The sequence below is a fragment of the Camelus dromedarius genome, chromosome 7 (genome assembly GCF_036321535.1).
Source record: "Camelus dromedarius isolate mCamDro1 chromosome 7, mCamDro1.pat, whole genome shotgun sequence".
Classification (NCBI taxonomy): domain Eukaryota; kingdom Metazoa; phylum Chordata; class Mammalia; order Artiodactyla; family Camelidae; genus Camelus; species Camelus dromedarius.
In genome coordinates, this window is record NC_087442.1 from 40,786,639 (window position 1) to 40,802,585 (window position 15,947).

General features: G+C 37.8%; 1 long non-coding RNA gene across 9 annotated transcripts in view; it reads right to left on the reverse strand.

Moving 5' to 3' along the window:
- LOC105095843 (uncharacterized) overlaps positions 1-15,947 on the reverse strand; it is a 44,057-nt gene that overhangs the window by 22,549 nt on the left and 5,561 nt on the right. For 3 of the 9 annotated variants that reach the window (XR_010381635.1, XR_010381634.1, XR_010381629.1), the window contains 3 exons: positions 14,186-14,278; positions 3,777-13,927; positions 717-871 (listed from right to left, as the gene is read on the reverse strand). This is a non-coding gene — a long non-coding RNA (uncharacterized LOC105095843). Of the gene's footprint in view, positions 1-716; positions 872-3,776; positions 13,928-14,185; positions 15,934-15,947 lie in introns of those variants that run through there. The other 6 variants (XR_010381630.1, XR_010381631.1, XR_010381632.1 and 3 more) reach the window with 6 other exon arrangements.

A 15,947-nucleotide genomic window follows, 5' to 3' on the forward strand; every position in this document is an offset into this window, starting at 1 on the left:
GCCTGATGACTGACCCAACGTTCTACTTACATAAAAAACCAAAGTGCATGGTGTTAAAAGCAATTTCATTGTGAGCCCATTCATCCATGACTTCAAAGACATTGGTAAGTTAGGGAGAGTTGGCCCCAAGGCATATAAAGAGCACTGTTACAGCAAGTTCTCTGGGTTCTAAGAATCTGGGTTCAAATACCAGTGCTACCGGTAGCTGTGTGACCTTGGACAGGTGACTTAGCTTTTCTGTGCCTGAGCTTCCCATCCCATCCCCGCCTCTTTGCAGGGTGGTTTGGTTATGAGGAGTCAATTAATTAATATATATAAAGCACTTAAAATAGTGCCTGACATGTAGTAAGGACTCCAGAAGTAGCAACTGTGCTATCAGACTTTTTCCCTCTAGCACTACCTTAATAAGTACGAGGGATAAGGCAACAGAAAAGAGGGGACCTTGCCAGGCCATCCTTCCCCTCCTTAAGAGCCCCTCTGAGACAACACTGCCATTTTCAAGCTGAGAGCAGTCTAGACAGTTAAGCAGCTCAGAGACCAGAAGCCATTTCCAAGGTTGAGTACCTGTGGGTTAAGAACTAACCTTTTCCTGTATCTGACATTGTCTTCATTTTTATTTTGTTAAGGAATTGCATGTCCAGGTTATACTCAGAAGCAGGAAAGCTAAAAGCCTATCTGCATTTTGATTTGATTTCAGAGATGTTAGAGTGCATTACCTGGCTTTGCACACTAAAGCCATACAGCTGAACGTCAGTTCTTTCTTGGATGTCAGCTTGCGGTTCTCTGTTTCTAGCATTCTTTTCACTCACTCATTAACGTTGCTATTGATCCCCCGGCCTCCAGCAGAGGTGAATAATGGGAGTCTTGAGAGCTAGCAGGAGAGGTGTAGGGAGGGAGGTGGATAAGAACAGAACAGAACAAAACAAATCAGGAGGGTAGAAGGCGGGTGGTTTAACTCCTAGAATCCTGACTCCCACCCCGATTCATACCTTCCTATTTGCTGTGTCCAATAGCCAGCCCCGTATGTCTGGGCACTGAAGCTGTATGGAGCCAGCAGCTCATCACCTACTGAGCAGCTGAGGGGGTGACCCAGCTGCCCACTGCTGCTTTTAGATCTCCCAATGGACAATCACTAGATAACATGTAAGATCTTTTCCTTCTGCTGAGACAACACATTTCCAATTCGTTTCCCCAGAAGGACCCATTGGTGGTCAAAAAAATCCTTCCATTTGAATCATCTAGTCCAGTGTTTCTCAATCTTTTTTTCATTATCGCCCCAGTAAGGAGACTGACATTTTCCCTTAATTCCCCCTCCCCATGAAAATTTAATACCACAAATGCACTGCATTTCTGTTTAGGTACTCTGGCCATGTAGGCCACTGAATAACTAAGGTTTTTTTCTGTCCCCTAAGGACCAATTTTTACCCCCACTTAGGGGTGATATCCCTCCTGCAGAGAGTCAAAGCCTAGATAATTCTTGCCATCTTTGCCAACTCCCAAGAGCCCCTCTGTCACCCTAAAGGCTGTTTGCCTTTCTACACTTTATTCAACTTCTAATTTAAAAAATCTTAATAGTTACAAATTTAACATTCTCATTCCTTCTTTCTACTATCTGTCCTGAAAACAATTTTACTCTATGTGCAAAAACTTTGCTTATGTCACTTTAAAAAATGGTATTTGTAAAAGGCAAACAGTCTATACTAACAGAGACAGTTACAGTCTGAAGCATTCTGGCATCAGCAGCTTCAGAGATGAACTTCTATGGCATGTCTCCAGCTACTGCTCCCAAGCTTTGGGGAGGTCTCAAGGCCAACGAAGTTTGCCTTTGCTGTTGTCTCACTGCCCTTTTCCACTTCTAGCTTCCCTCTCCCACACACCCACTCCAAGAAACCTAGGAATATCCAGAATCCCCCCTTTGAAACAGAACCCAGGCCTCTGCCCACCCCAGGCTGTCTACCTCCCACATCCGCCCTCCTCACGCACCACTGCTAAACTCAGCTAAATATTAGGACATAACATCGATTCAAGTAATTCAGAGTAAGATGGAACTAACAGGATTACCCGTGTCAGATGGTTTACGTATCAGAAGAGAAGCTGACTGATCAAAATACTCTCCAGTTAAACACAAAATCCAGAGAGACTTCAGATCAAGTTAACCTTCATGTTCCCTCAGCTGTCTCCCCCACAATCCCAGAACACAGGTGTCTGTTCTGACAGGACTTGCTCCCTGCAATGTCTCAGCAGAGCTGAGGAAGTCCACCCATCCACCCATCTCACAAATAAATATAGAACATGTACTTCATGCCAGGCACTATGGGGCTGCTAGGCATACAATGCTTAGTGTCATGTCTGGGATTTGACTTTACCCTACTCATAAGTTATTTAATAAGTTAAACATTGTTTCCTGGATGCCAGCATCAGACATGAGACTCCTGGGTCAGAGACACAGTGCTTTGTTCTTCACAGAACAACAGATAGCCAATGGTGAATAAAAAAGTTTCAATAAGGGGGCAGGATATAGTTCCAAGTGGTAGAGCAAATGCTTAGCATGCACGAGGTCCTGGGTTCAATTCCCAGTACCTCCTCTAAAAACAAAACAAAACAAGTAAATAAATAAACCTATTTACCTCCCTCCCCCCACCTAAAAAATTAAAATTAATAAAACCACATGTAAATATCTTTTAAAAAGTTTCAATAAGGAGTTCAGTAAGTCAACACTATTGAATATTTTTCTAAGTCAAAGTAAGGTAAGTCCTGAAAAATGCCTGTGGATTTAGTGACATAAAGGTTATGGGTCACCTTAGTAACAGCTATTCTGTTATGCTGACAGGGAAGCCAGGCCCGAGTAGGTTGAGAAGTAACTGGAAGATGAGGATATCTTTCAAGAAATATCACATGAAGGAGAAGACAGGACAGTAGCTCAAAAGGGATATGGAATCTAGGGAGGGTTACCTCATCTGACTTAAGATGAGAAGGAGCAAAATGTTGGTGGGAAAGACGTAATTGGGAGGGAGAGGTGGGTACAAGAGAGGAGTAATTGAGAATGCAGGACTTCTGAGATGGTGAGGTCGTTGGGATCTCCAGCATAGGTGAGAGACTGAACTTCATATGGGAAGAGGGCTTCACCGTTTCAAGAGTAAGAGAGAAGACAGGTGCAGGCTAGATGGGCTTGTGAGGTCAGGGGTAGGGTGCTGATGCCGCTATCAGCATCCAGAGTCAATGCAAAATTCTATTGTTAAATAATTATCTCTTCAGGGGGAAATGGGAAAGCAAAAACAAAGTAGAATATATTTATTCTAAATGTGGAAGCATTTTTCAGGAGGATCTTTGCCCATTTTCAACTCCTTTTGTGTTCAAAAAGGAAAGAAATAAAGGAAGGAAGGAAGGAAGGAAGGAAGGAAGGAAGGAAGGAAGGAAGGAAGGGAGGAAGGAAGGGAGGGAGGAAGGGAGGAAGGGAGGAAGGGAGGAAGGGAGGAAGGGAGGAAGGGAGGAAGAAAGGAATTAAGAAAGAAAGGAATTAAGAAAGAAGCATTTGCAGTCTCTCCCCAACAGCTCCCTCTCCTCAGGAGAAAGGCTCCAGGGCCCATCACTGCTGAACAGGAGAGAAGTCAGGGACAACAAGAGATTTTTAGAATTATGGCAAATTCCTAGGAGGCTCACAATACACCAGACCCTCTTCTGTTTATAGATACTCACTGTTTCTTCACTCCTCACGATAACCCTATGAGGCTGAGGAAACTGAGCTGCAGAGGGTTTAAAGGAACTCACCCACTCACCTCTAGGTGGGATGGCAGATATTCCAACACAGACAGCCTGGCTCCAGAGTCAGCATGGTTCAGCACTCATGCTGCACTGCTGCTATTCCTAAGTACATAATGAGGAGATAACCTGTAGCTGAGGAGAGACAAGAGGCCCTGCTTGGGAGAGATTTGAGAGACAATTTGGGGGAGATAGGAGACGGGGAGGAAAAAGGAATGAAAAGAGAAACAGGAGATTGTGAGAAATGGGAAAAGTATTTCCATCCTCCCTCCAAATTTTATTATGAAAAATGTTAAACCTACAGAAAACTTGAAATAATATAATGAACATTCATATCCTACATATATTAACAAGTATTAAAATTTTACCATATTTATCTTTCTCTGTATATTTTTAGTGTATTTTTTCTTTTCACTATAGCATTTGAAAGTAAGTCATATACATCATAAACCTTTTACCTCAATATTTTAGCATGCCTCTAAGAAAATAGGCAATCTACAAATCTAAATTTATGTGTAAGATTTCATTCTCATATAGGTCTGAAAAGTAATTAAAAATAAAATTGTCAATTATACCTCAATGAAGCTGAAATTAAAAAAAAAAAAAAAAAAGAAAACCAGCATGACTTCTTGTAACCTGGGCTAGGCTCTGAACTAAGGGCTTTTTAAGATACTTTATCTCATTTAATTCTCACAACAGTCCTAAGAGGCAAGTTGTGGTAATTATCCCCATTTTATAGGTAAAGAAACTGAGGCACCAAGTAACTAAACTGCCCGGGGTCACACAACAAGCAGAAACGACAGGATGTGAACCTGGGCTCCAGCACTCTGGCTTTTACCCACCGCACTGCTTCTCATGTCAGTAACATCATGTGGGGAAAGCACTGCAGAGTGCTTGGCCCTGAGCAATGGGAGAGAGCATCTTGCCCTCGCAGGGGATTGGTGTGGCTGAATAAAGGAAAAGTTAAAGGAAAGTGAGGAAATGCTGAACTTATAACTTAATCATTTATTTAAAAGTTACTCTAAATAAGGGTGAATCTAAGTTTAGCCCTTTAAAGATTGCTTTAAAGCAAAGATTTGGTTACAAATGCACAGGACCTTGAGAAAGGGGATCCATTAAATCTCAGGTAAATTTGGACCATAAGCTACAACATCATTGCTATAGTGCCAATTCAATTAATCTAAATTTATCATGTATTGGTAAATATTTCATTTTTATATACAGAACTGAAATGCAATTTTAAAACAAGACCAATGTACTATTTATTAAAACACTGATATTAGAACTTGATTCAGGGGATATGAAAATAGCCTCCAAAGCTGGACTCTATAATCAAATATGCGACTGAGATGTTGTATATATGTGAATGATTTCCCTAATTGTGCACTAGTACTGTAGTATGTATGGTAGATTGCTGCAGTAAATGCTTCCCAATAGATTACATTTCCCTCTACCTATGTGACTTGTGTTGGATAATGATATACTGGCAAACACACAAAAGCAGAAGCCTGAAAAGTACTTGCAGATTGCGGCTTGCCCTCTTGCTGCTGAGAACACTTCCACTATGATGTGAATAATTCAAGGCAAACCTGCTGGAGACACGTGGCCCAGCCAGCAGCCAGCAGCCAGCAGCCAGCAGCCAGCAGCCAGCAGCCAGCAGCCAGCAGCCAGCAGCCAGCAGCCAGCTCTCATCTCCAGACATGTGAGTAAGGCAATGCTAGACCAATCAGCCCCCTGTTGACCCACCTGCTGGTTTTAGCTACATGAACAAGTAGAGGCAAAAGTCTAAGTTTCTGATTCACAGAATCATGAGGTAAGACTATGGTTTTAAGCCACTGAAATTTTGAGGTGGTTTGTTACCCAGCAAAGGATAACTGAAACAGTACATAAAAATTAAGGAAGGCTAACTTCTCTAATAAATAGATCCCGAAATACATAATGGCTTAAATACGAGAAGTTTATTGCCTGCTCATATAAACAGTTCAAGGCTTGAGATTGGTGGCAGGGGCCTCTATTGCATATTCACTCAGGGACACAGGCTGTCAGTTTTTGCCATGGTCAACTTGTGGTTTCCAAGGTCACTTTAGGCATCATAAACTGGATATCAGAAGCAGAGCATAGAGGACAGCAAATGGAAAGTTTTACTGGGCCTGGTCAAGAAACAGGGCATATCTCTTCTGTCCACATTTCACAGGTGGAACCCAGCCACATGACCAAGCCTAACTGCAACAAAGGAGTCTAGTCAGGTGCCTAGGAAGACGAGGAAATGTTTCCATGAACAAGTCACAGTTTGATGCTACAAAACTGCATTGTTTTTAGGAAAGAAATGTCACGCTGTTAGGTCCAGCATGATAGAGTGGGAACACGGGCTGAGGATTAAAAAGATCCAGCAGGATTTTGGTTCCACATTTATTAACTGTATAACCCGAACAAATGACCTCATCCATGTAAATCTGCAATTCTTGCTCCACAAGACAGGGAAATTACCATCTTCAGTGGGTTGTTGTGAGGTTTAAATGTCACGTTCTTGGTAGAGTGTCTGGTACGTGATAGGCATTCAATAAATGGGAGCTGATGTCATTAGTGTTGTAACTAAATTGAGTGGTGTGAGAAATCAAGGAGTATGGAGAGAAAAAAAGAGGAACAATAGCTATCCAGATAGCAGTAGTATTAACCATGACTTAAACCAGTCTTACCACAAAAGGAGGGGATTTATTAGAGGGATAGAGACAGGGTGTGGCTCTCAATATGAAACACAGACCTGAAACCTCTTCTAGGACTTTGGAGATTAAACTCATTTCCTTTTTCATGTTATGTATCTTTGCTTCATTCTCTCCAATTACAGACACACTTTTTGCATGTTTCAACAGCCCCCAGAAGTGCTAAGTTTTAAGTGTGTGATGTTACTGTGGTTATAAAGAGTCTCTTTTACACATACATATTGATGTATTTATAGATAAAATAATATCAAGATTCTGCTTTAAAATAATGCATTTAAAATACATTTACGGAAGGGAAGTGGAGAGCACACATTCCAGGATTAGCCTTGAGCTGATAACTGCTGAAGTTAGGGTACAGGTACACGGGAGTTCACTATACTGTTCTCATTACTTTTGTATACACTTGAAAATTTCTACTAAACAAACAAAGGAAGAAAACAAACGCTCAAGACTGGTCTCATCTTGGCTTAGAGATTCAAGAAGAAAGGGATGGACTTAACTGGACCATCCTCAAATCACATTTTTTTTAGCTATGATTTTCTGCTTTGGTAGAAACTTTATGTAACTAAAAGGGAAACACTGCTGTGTTCTGCATTATCATCCATCTGGCTATGGTCTTTCTGGATATTGAGGGAAACAGCTAAAATGATACACAGAAATCAAGACTTGGTAGGGCTGGATGAACTCAGCAACAACCTTTTCTTGACCTACTGATTGCTAGAATACTTTCCCCATTCTCCTCACATCCTATCACCTTAAGAAAGGCAGAGCTATTTTGGCAGTATTTTCCTCAAGCACCATCATATTTCATAGTCTCAGGAGAGAAGAGGTCAGAGAAACAAAGCACAAGGACTGCAAAAATTATGTATCTACTCTATAGTGATGGAGACAATAAGCTTTCAGAATAGTCACACTGTGTTTTGAGGGTATCTAATCAGAATATCCAGTACATAAAAGACCCTTTGGTCAACAGCACAAAATAAAAGGAGAAAGGGGCTGAGAACTAGTTACTATTTCTTTCTCTTAAGATGTATTTTCTGGAGAAAAAAAATCAATTTCTCCTTATGACACCCAAGGTGTACACAGGTTTATGCAATCATATTCTAAAAACTGGTTGGTCTCATCTGTTATACTGATCACATAAAAAGTAAGGACCAAGGGGAAAGATACTGATAACCTTAGAAAAAAAAGTCTAGGGATACAGGGAGCAAGAGTTTGTTGGTCACAATCCAGTACTCTCTTCAAAAAGAAAGAGTGTATTTGGACAATAAAAAAAGTTGTAATTTTACAGTTAAAAATTTTTGCTAATCAGTCTCAAAATCAAATTCTGTTAATATTCAAACCAGATTTTAAATTTTCACAAATGTGGCAGACTGCTTTTCCAAAGATGGACACCACGATATATCCCATCCAACTTTTTTTTTTTTTTGACCATGTGACATTATCATTTCTTCCACTGGGTGGTGAGGTCTACGTTTTCTCCCCATGAACCTGGGAAGACCTCTGTGTCCTCCTCAACCAACAGGGTACAGTGGAAGTGACTCCATGTGGCTTTGAGACAAGGTCATATGAAACTCATGCATTTCTGCCTTGCTCTCTTGGGACAACTGATCCTGGAATTGAGTCACCACACTGTGGCAGTCAAGCAGCTACATGGACATGTCGTGTATAGGTGCTCCAGCAAATAGCCCAGCTGAGGGCCTAACCAACAGCCAACATCAACTACTAGATGTGACTGACTGAGGCTTCAGGTGACTCCAGTCCCAACCAGCTGAGTCACTGCCAGCTCCAGCTGATACTGCATGGAGCAGAGATGAGCTGTCTCTGCCAATCCCAGTCCAAATTGCAGATTTGTGAATAAAATAAAAGGACTGTCATTACCTTAAGCCTCTAAGGGATGCTCTATTATGCAGCAAAAATAACTAGAAGACTAAATATGACTATTTAATTAGCAGAGCTTTAAACTTTTTGTACATGGTGAAATGGTAGGTAAAATATTGAATGAATATGAATAAAATAGTGTATTTTGATGCAATCTATGAATTAGATTTATATGCAGCAGCAAAAATAGATCTCAAAAACATACAGCAAAAATAATCAGAATGATAAACAATGAATATTTGTTTACATTTTAAGAACACACTCAAAGCAATCCTACGTATCGTTCAAAGATTCAAAAAATCTAGTTAACTATATAGAAGGTAGACAGACTAGAGGGACATATTAAATACTAAGGTGCACGTCTATGGGAGTGGGGATGGGGATAAAGGGAGAAAATAATTTAACAAAACAACCCCAAACAATAGAGTGTTATGTTATGTAATTACTAAACTTAATTCACATTTCCTTCTGGCACTCAGCTAAAACCTACTTCCTAGCCTCTTGTGCACTTGACTATGTCCTAACCAATGGAATGTAGGCAGAAGTGACATATGCTATCTCCAGGCCAGACCCCTAGAAACGGAAAAATGGCCTTGGCAACTAATAGAAAAACTGTGTCTTTCCCATCTGAATATAAACAATGATCACAATACAGCAACACCGATCAGACAAAGCAGCTCTGTGAACGCAGTGGACTGAGACACACCCCAACCACTCAGTGGGCATGTCCCAAACAGCGGACAGAAACACTGCAACCACTAAAGCAATTATACACCTCCCTCTTCTGATACGTGTTTTTTTTTTTTTTTCCCCAACCATTAATCTAGCTCTGCTTTAAGCATACTGACTCCTAGGTAAAATTACCAAGGTACGTAATTACTGACTAGCCCCAAGCTCCTGACAGCACTCAGATCACTACCAGACTCTATTTATGTTAACTCTTCTTTGAATCACCCAGCACAAGTCCAAATTTATAAGCTTGTTCCAATTCTCTTACACAAATGCCCCTTGGTTCCTCACCTAGCTAAAGAAACCTTATGTTGACCTCAGGTGTGTTCATGGTGGTCTTTGGTTGGTGACCTTTGAGAAGAGTGGAGCTTCCTGAGATCTGGCTTAGGTCCTTCCCTGCCACAAACCACGCTTGACTTCGAAGTGGTGGGCAAATTTCAAACTCCTTGAATCTCCACAGTCTCAAAGCCACCCTTTCCAAGGCAACACAGGCTGAATGTGAACTCCAAATAATTTGTTGAGCCCTTCAGTGTTAGGTTTGAATTTAATTTCTAAGACTTTTGAATTCTGATCATCTTGGTAAAATCTGGCTGCTAAACTTTTAACTCAGCATTCCTACTATCTGCCCAGTCATCCACTGTCTTGACTATCACTCCTCTGGAACAGAAAAGCCTACAGAGAGGGACACAGACCAGATAAATTGCCAACAAGGCTGGTTCTGATGGCTGCTGAGTTCAGAATATCTCATCTCTTCATCTTTATATCCTTGGAACAAACTCTGCCTTGGGTCACAGTATTAGTTTGCTGCTGCTACAACAATTACCACAAACTGGGTGGCTTAAAACAAGAGCAACAGTTTCTCTCACAATGCTGAAGACTGGAAGTCTGAAATCAAGATGGCAGCAGGCCTGTGCTCACTCTGAAGCCTCTAGGGAATCCTTCCTAGATTCTGGGCTGCTGCAATCTTTGGTGTTCCTTTGCTTACAGTTGCAGCACACCAATCTCTGCCTCTGTCATTACATGGCCTATGTCCTTCCTTGTGTGTCTTCAAATCTCCCTCTCTTTTTTGAAGACACCAGTCATTGGATTTAGAATCCACCCTAATCCAGTATGACTTCATCTTAACTTTACCCTATTTCCAAATAATGTCACATTCACAAGTACCTAGGGTTTAGACTTCAACACAGCTTTCTGGAAGACAATTCAATCCACAACAGTCACTTTTTAAGGTATTTTAAGACTTACTTCCTATAGTTGTGTCTTCCTAGAGCTGCTTCTTTTCTTTTCTTTAAATGAGTCCTCAGTTGACAATAGCTGTCCTTGGCCAGATTCTGGAGACATGCCATTGCACAAGCATATTATCAATGCAATGATCCTTGTGAGAACTTTTTAGTCTTAAGCTTACAGTCCTTTCAGGCCAAATACCTTTTCCTTCATGATACCTGTTACACTGCTAAATAAGGCACACATCTTTCCAAGTTGCATAATTTCATGAAAGACAATTATGTATTGCAGTGGTCACTCTGAAGAAATCTGACAAGAGCAATGCTGTTCATCTGACAGGCACATTAGCACAAAGAGGAAATGGAATTCCAACTGTTCAATGGTCTGTTTCTACATTCCATTTGAAGTGGTATAACGCTGATACTGGTAGACTTATATATATTATTTATGTAAATGTAGAATAACCACTTTAAAAATTATAGAGATATACTTATAAACATTATAAATAAATTTAAATGGAATAGTAACAAAATGTTCAAGTACCCCCAAGAAGATAGGAAAAATCAATGAAAAACAGAAGGAACAAAGAGAACACAAAATAGCAGACAAATCCCAACATATCAAAACTATATTACATGTAAACAGTTTATACATGTAAATAAAAAGAAATTGGCACAATAGAAAAAAAAGGCATTTTTCTGTCCACAAGAAAGGTGAAAACAAATTACCAGCATCATGAATGAAAGAGGGAATACCACTGCAGACCCAGCAGACATTAAAAAGATAATAAGGGAATAAAACAAACAACTCTATGCCCATAAACTCAACAACTCAGATGAAATCAACCAATTCCTCAAAAGCTACAAACTATCAAAATTCACCCCAAATGAAACAGACATCCTGAAGTGTCATAAATACTAAAAAAAATTAAATCTACAGTTTCTTAAATCTCTAAGCCAGGTGGTTTCACTGCTAAACTGTATCAAACATTAAAAGAGTAAATAACAGCAACTATATACCAATTCTTCCAGGAAACAGAAGAAAGGGGACCACTTACAATTTTTACAGGGTTGCAAGGTATAAGAGTCACCTTCAAAAATCAACCGGATTTCTATACACTAGCAACAAACATATCAAAACTGAAATTAAAAACACAAAACCACATGTAATTGCTCTTAAAAAAGAGAAATGCTATAGTTTAAATCTAACAAAACATGTACAGGATTAGTATGAAGAAAACCACAAGACTCTGATGAAAATATTTTTAAGAGACCTAAATAAATAAAGAAACCTACTGTGTTTATGGACTGAGAAATTACTCAACACATTAAAAATGTCAATCATCCCCAACTGATCTACAGGCTTAATGCAATTTTATTGAAATCTCAGAAAGATTTTTTGTAATAGAGAAGCTTTCTAAGTTTATATATGGAAATATAAAAACAAAACAAAAAATTTTGGAAAGAGAAAAGTTGGTGGAATCATACTACCCAACTTTCTAATAGCTACTTATTTAGCTACAGTAATCAAGACAATGTAGTATTGGTGGAGGGACAGGACAAAAGAGAAAAATGCCTGAAATAACCCAAAGCACAGATTTTGACAAAAGGGCAAAAGCAAGTCCAAGGAGAAAGTATGGTTTTTCAACAAATGGTGTTAGCATAACTGTACATTCCAAGGCTTTTATAAAAATGAACTTCAACCTACACTCACACTTGACAAAAAAATTAACCCAAGGTGGATCATAGATCAAATGTGAAAAGTGAAATCATGAATCTTTTAGAAGACAACATAGGAGAGAATTGCATGGGTTAGGCAAAGTTCTTAGCCATGACACCAAAATCATGATCCACAAAAGAAAAATACCATAAATTTGAGTTTATCAATACCAAATCCTTTTGCTAAGAGAAAGATCCTGTTAAGAGAGTGAAAATACAAGACATGGATTAGGAGAAGTATTTTCAATTCACAATTCTCACAAGACCCATTTCAGAATATATATAATGAACTCTCTAAATGCAAGAGTGGGTAGCTCACAGAGAAAAAAATGTGACAATGAATATATATATGTTAGTGTATAACTGAAAAATTGTGCTCTACACTGGAATTTGACACAACATTGTAAAATGATTATAAATCAATAAAAAAGTTTAAAAAAACAAATGCAAGAGTAATAAGACATAAAATTCAATATGAAACCTACTAGGTGGCATGAAAAAATCCACAATACCAACTGCTGGTGAGGATATAGAGCAACTGCATCTCTCATGAGTTGCTGGTGGGAATATAAAATGGTACATAAACTGTGGAAAAGAGCTTGGCAGTTTCTTATTAAGTCAAACATAGACTTACCGTAAAACTCAGCAATCATATTCCTGGGTATTTATCCTAGAGAAATGAAAACACATGTCTACACAAAAACCTGTACATGAATGTTTATAGTAGTTTTATTTCTAATAGCTGAAAATTGGAAACAATCAAAATGTCCTACAAAAAGTGAATGGATAAAGTGTGGTACACCCATACAATGGAATACCACATCAGCAATAAAAAAGGAACAAACTACTGATACATGCAGTTAGTTGAAAGGATCTCAACACTATTATACTGAATAAAAAAAGCCAATTGTCAAGGTTATATATTGTATAATTTCATTTAGAGAAATACATTTCCATGTTGAAATGACAAAGTTATAGTGATACAGAACAGATCAGTGGTTGTCAGTGTTACAACTATGGAGAAGGTATGATTATGAAAAGGTTGCATGAGAGTTTCTTTGTGGTGATAGGGAAGTTCTGTATCCTGATTATTGTGGTAGTTATAGGAATCTATACATGTGAACAAATTTCATAGAACTATATGTTAAAAAGAAAGGAATGCCATGTAAAACTTGGTAAAATTTGAATAAGACGTGTAGTTTAAAGAACTGTACCACTGTCAACTTGTTTTTGATAATGAATTATGGTTATGTAAGATCTTACCACTGGAGCATCAGGGGAATTCTGGGTGAAGGTACACAGAAATTCTTGGTCCTATTTTTTTTGCAATTCCTTGTGAGTATAAAATTAATTTCAAATAAAGCTAAAAATTGGTAGGAGAGGTTTCTAAATGAAGTCCAGATTCTACAACTTACCTCAAACTCTTCCCCAGACCAATAAAACACAAAACATTTAAAATCTGTCTCACTTGTGGATCCACCTAAACCCTGTTATTTCCTTTCTCTTCTTTCCTTTTCTATCTTCAGAACTATCCGTAATAACTCAAAGTCCCTTAAAACAGAAACCTCTACATGAAGAGGTCCTTAATATTTACTAGTATGTCATCTTCTAATCCTGGTTACATTCAGATCTTTGTGTCATGGTTGAGGACTTTCCAAGTCCTGTCCTTGTCCATATATTCCAAACCTTCTTGACCTCATTCAAGCAGTTCTTCCCTTTGGTGGGTCCAGGAGATGCAAAAGCTTGACACTATAAATAAAAGTTAACTGGAAAGTTGCCCCATTCGAGCCCAAAAGAGGAAGAACTAGAAGCCTCTGGATGATCACAAAGGAGATCCAAGGGAAACTGTAGCATCCAAATTTCAGTGATCCTCTTAGCCCATGAAGGTGATTATCTCTGATGGAAGGACAGAAACATACCTTTCAAAATGACATGGGCTGTACTATAAATCCTACAGATTTATAAATCTATAAATAGGAAATCATATATTTCAGAATTAAACAATTATCAGGTGGTAGGTTAACTTTCGTCTGATCGGCCTATAGCTGGCTCCCTCTTCTTCTCCACCCTCCTTCTCCCTTCTATTTCTCTTACAAAAACGTTAGGAATTAATTAAAAATCAAAAATTAGTCATAAAGTATTGTTGCTACTCACATATTCATCCAGTCCAGATAAAATTCAAATGATTTTTTTTAAAGTCTCGAGCTTTACACATATTGCCTCTTCAACTTTTTTTTTCCCCTAAAACTAACACAGGAGAAAAAGTTAGTTGCCAGTTTGAATAATGGCCTTGGATACTAGGTTATAAGATCCACAAAGGCAGGAAAGTTAAAACTTCCTAATGTATAATATTTATAATGCACATTTTTGGTTTGGTTCATCGTATATCAGAAAGAGAAAAGAGTTCATATAATATTCCTGATCATGTCCCTTTGGACAAATTGGAATGATTTAATCTTAGTTTAAAAATAGCTTTTAGTCTCCTCACTGATTTACGATCATGTAAAAATAATGTTAGTGCAAAGTGCTAGTTTGTATAAGACTTGGATTGAATGTTTTATGATTTGAACTTTCTAAATCTCTTGCATTATAGGTCAAGTTGATTTAGTCATATGTAATTCTTATTATGCTACAAACCATAAGGACTTAATGTATAAACTTCAATTGTAGTTTTCCCATCTTAACTTTGTTAAGAACTTAACATTAATATTAAACTGAATTAAGTTAATAAATGAATCAAATTAATAAACAATCTTTGGATACTTGACAATTTCTAAGAAAAAGATACAAAACATTGGTCACTTAACATGGCTTTAATTTATCCTTGTTTCCTATTGTAAAAATTATAGAATGACTAAAGAGTAACTAAATGGAAATGTCTTAAAAATATTAATTTATTTTTGCCATCTTCAAATCTATAAAAAGATACAAAACGTATAGCCACAGAGAAAGAAACGTAAAGTTTTTAGTTTTATGTATTCTCATTCAGTGTTTGGAGGAAATAAAATGGGTTATTTTGGTTAAGGTAGTTGCTAATAAAATAGTTGAGACTGTATTATAGTATAGTTACAAAATAATACATCTCATACATATCAGATAATGGGAATGGCTTATCTATTTATCAAGGGAACTGTTAATTTTACTAACATGGTAAACTCAATATATGTTGATTTATTTAATATGCTCATAAAGGTAATCCTACTTTAAAGCAAAATTAAAACTTTAAATTACTTTACATGTTTACATATGTCTAAACAAATATTTAGGAGGGCTTTACAAAGTTGCATGAAAGAAAGGCATACAGTTCCTTAATAGCAAATCATCATCTGGGTGACATAAGAGTGTTACATTAAAATTAGGGTTTTCTTTCTGTAAAATGATTGACTTATTCTGTGTCCAGATAGCAGAGTTTCTTCTTAAAACTAAAAATATTGTGAAATCTATATATTTTTGGCATACTCTTGAATTATTTTAACACACATTTCCTTTTTTTCCAAAAAATTAAGTTTCTCATAATCATCATCACTTATTACTGCTGTTTTTACATTAACTTAAAAATTTATTGCATTCCGATATTTATTATGTCTCTATTTTGTCTCCTTGTCACCTGTTCTTTATTTTGCCTTTCCCAATTTGTGAATAATAAAACTTCCAATGTGCCTTTTACAACTAAAAATTTTGGGGGGGTAACCTGGAGAGGCTCCAAGGTAACCTGGAATTTGCTTCTTCACCTTATAAAAAGGGAGGAAAACAGAAATAACTGAATTTCTTTGGTAGTTTGAATTTTAACTCTTCTAAGTATTTTAACTGTTATGAGTTGAGACAACTGCCTTGTCTTAGTTTTCAAAACATACAGTGAAAGAACAAAAACTGACAAATAAAGAGAAGTTTTAAAAAGTGTTTTAATACCAGAGAA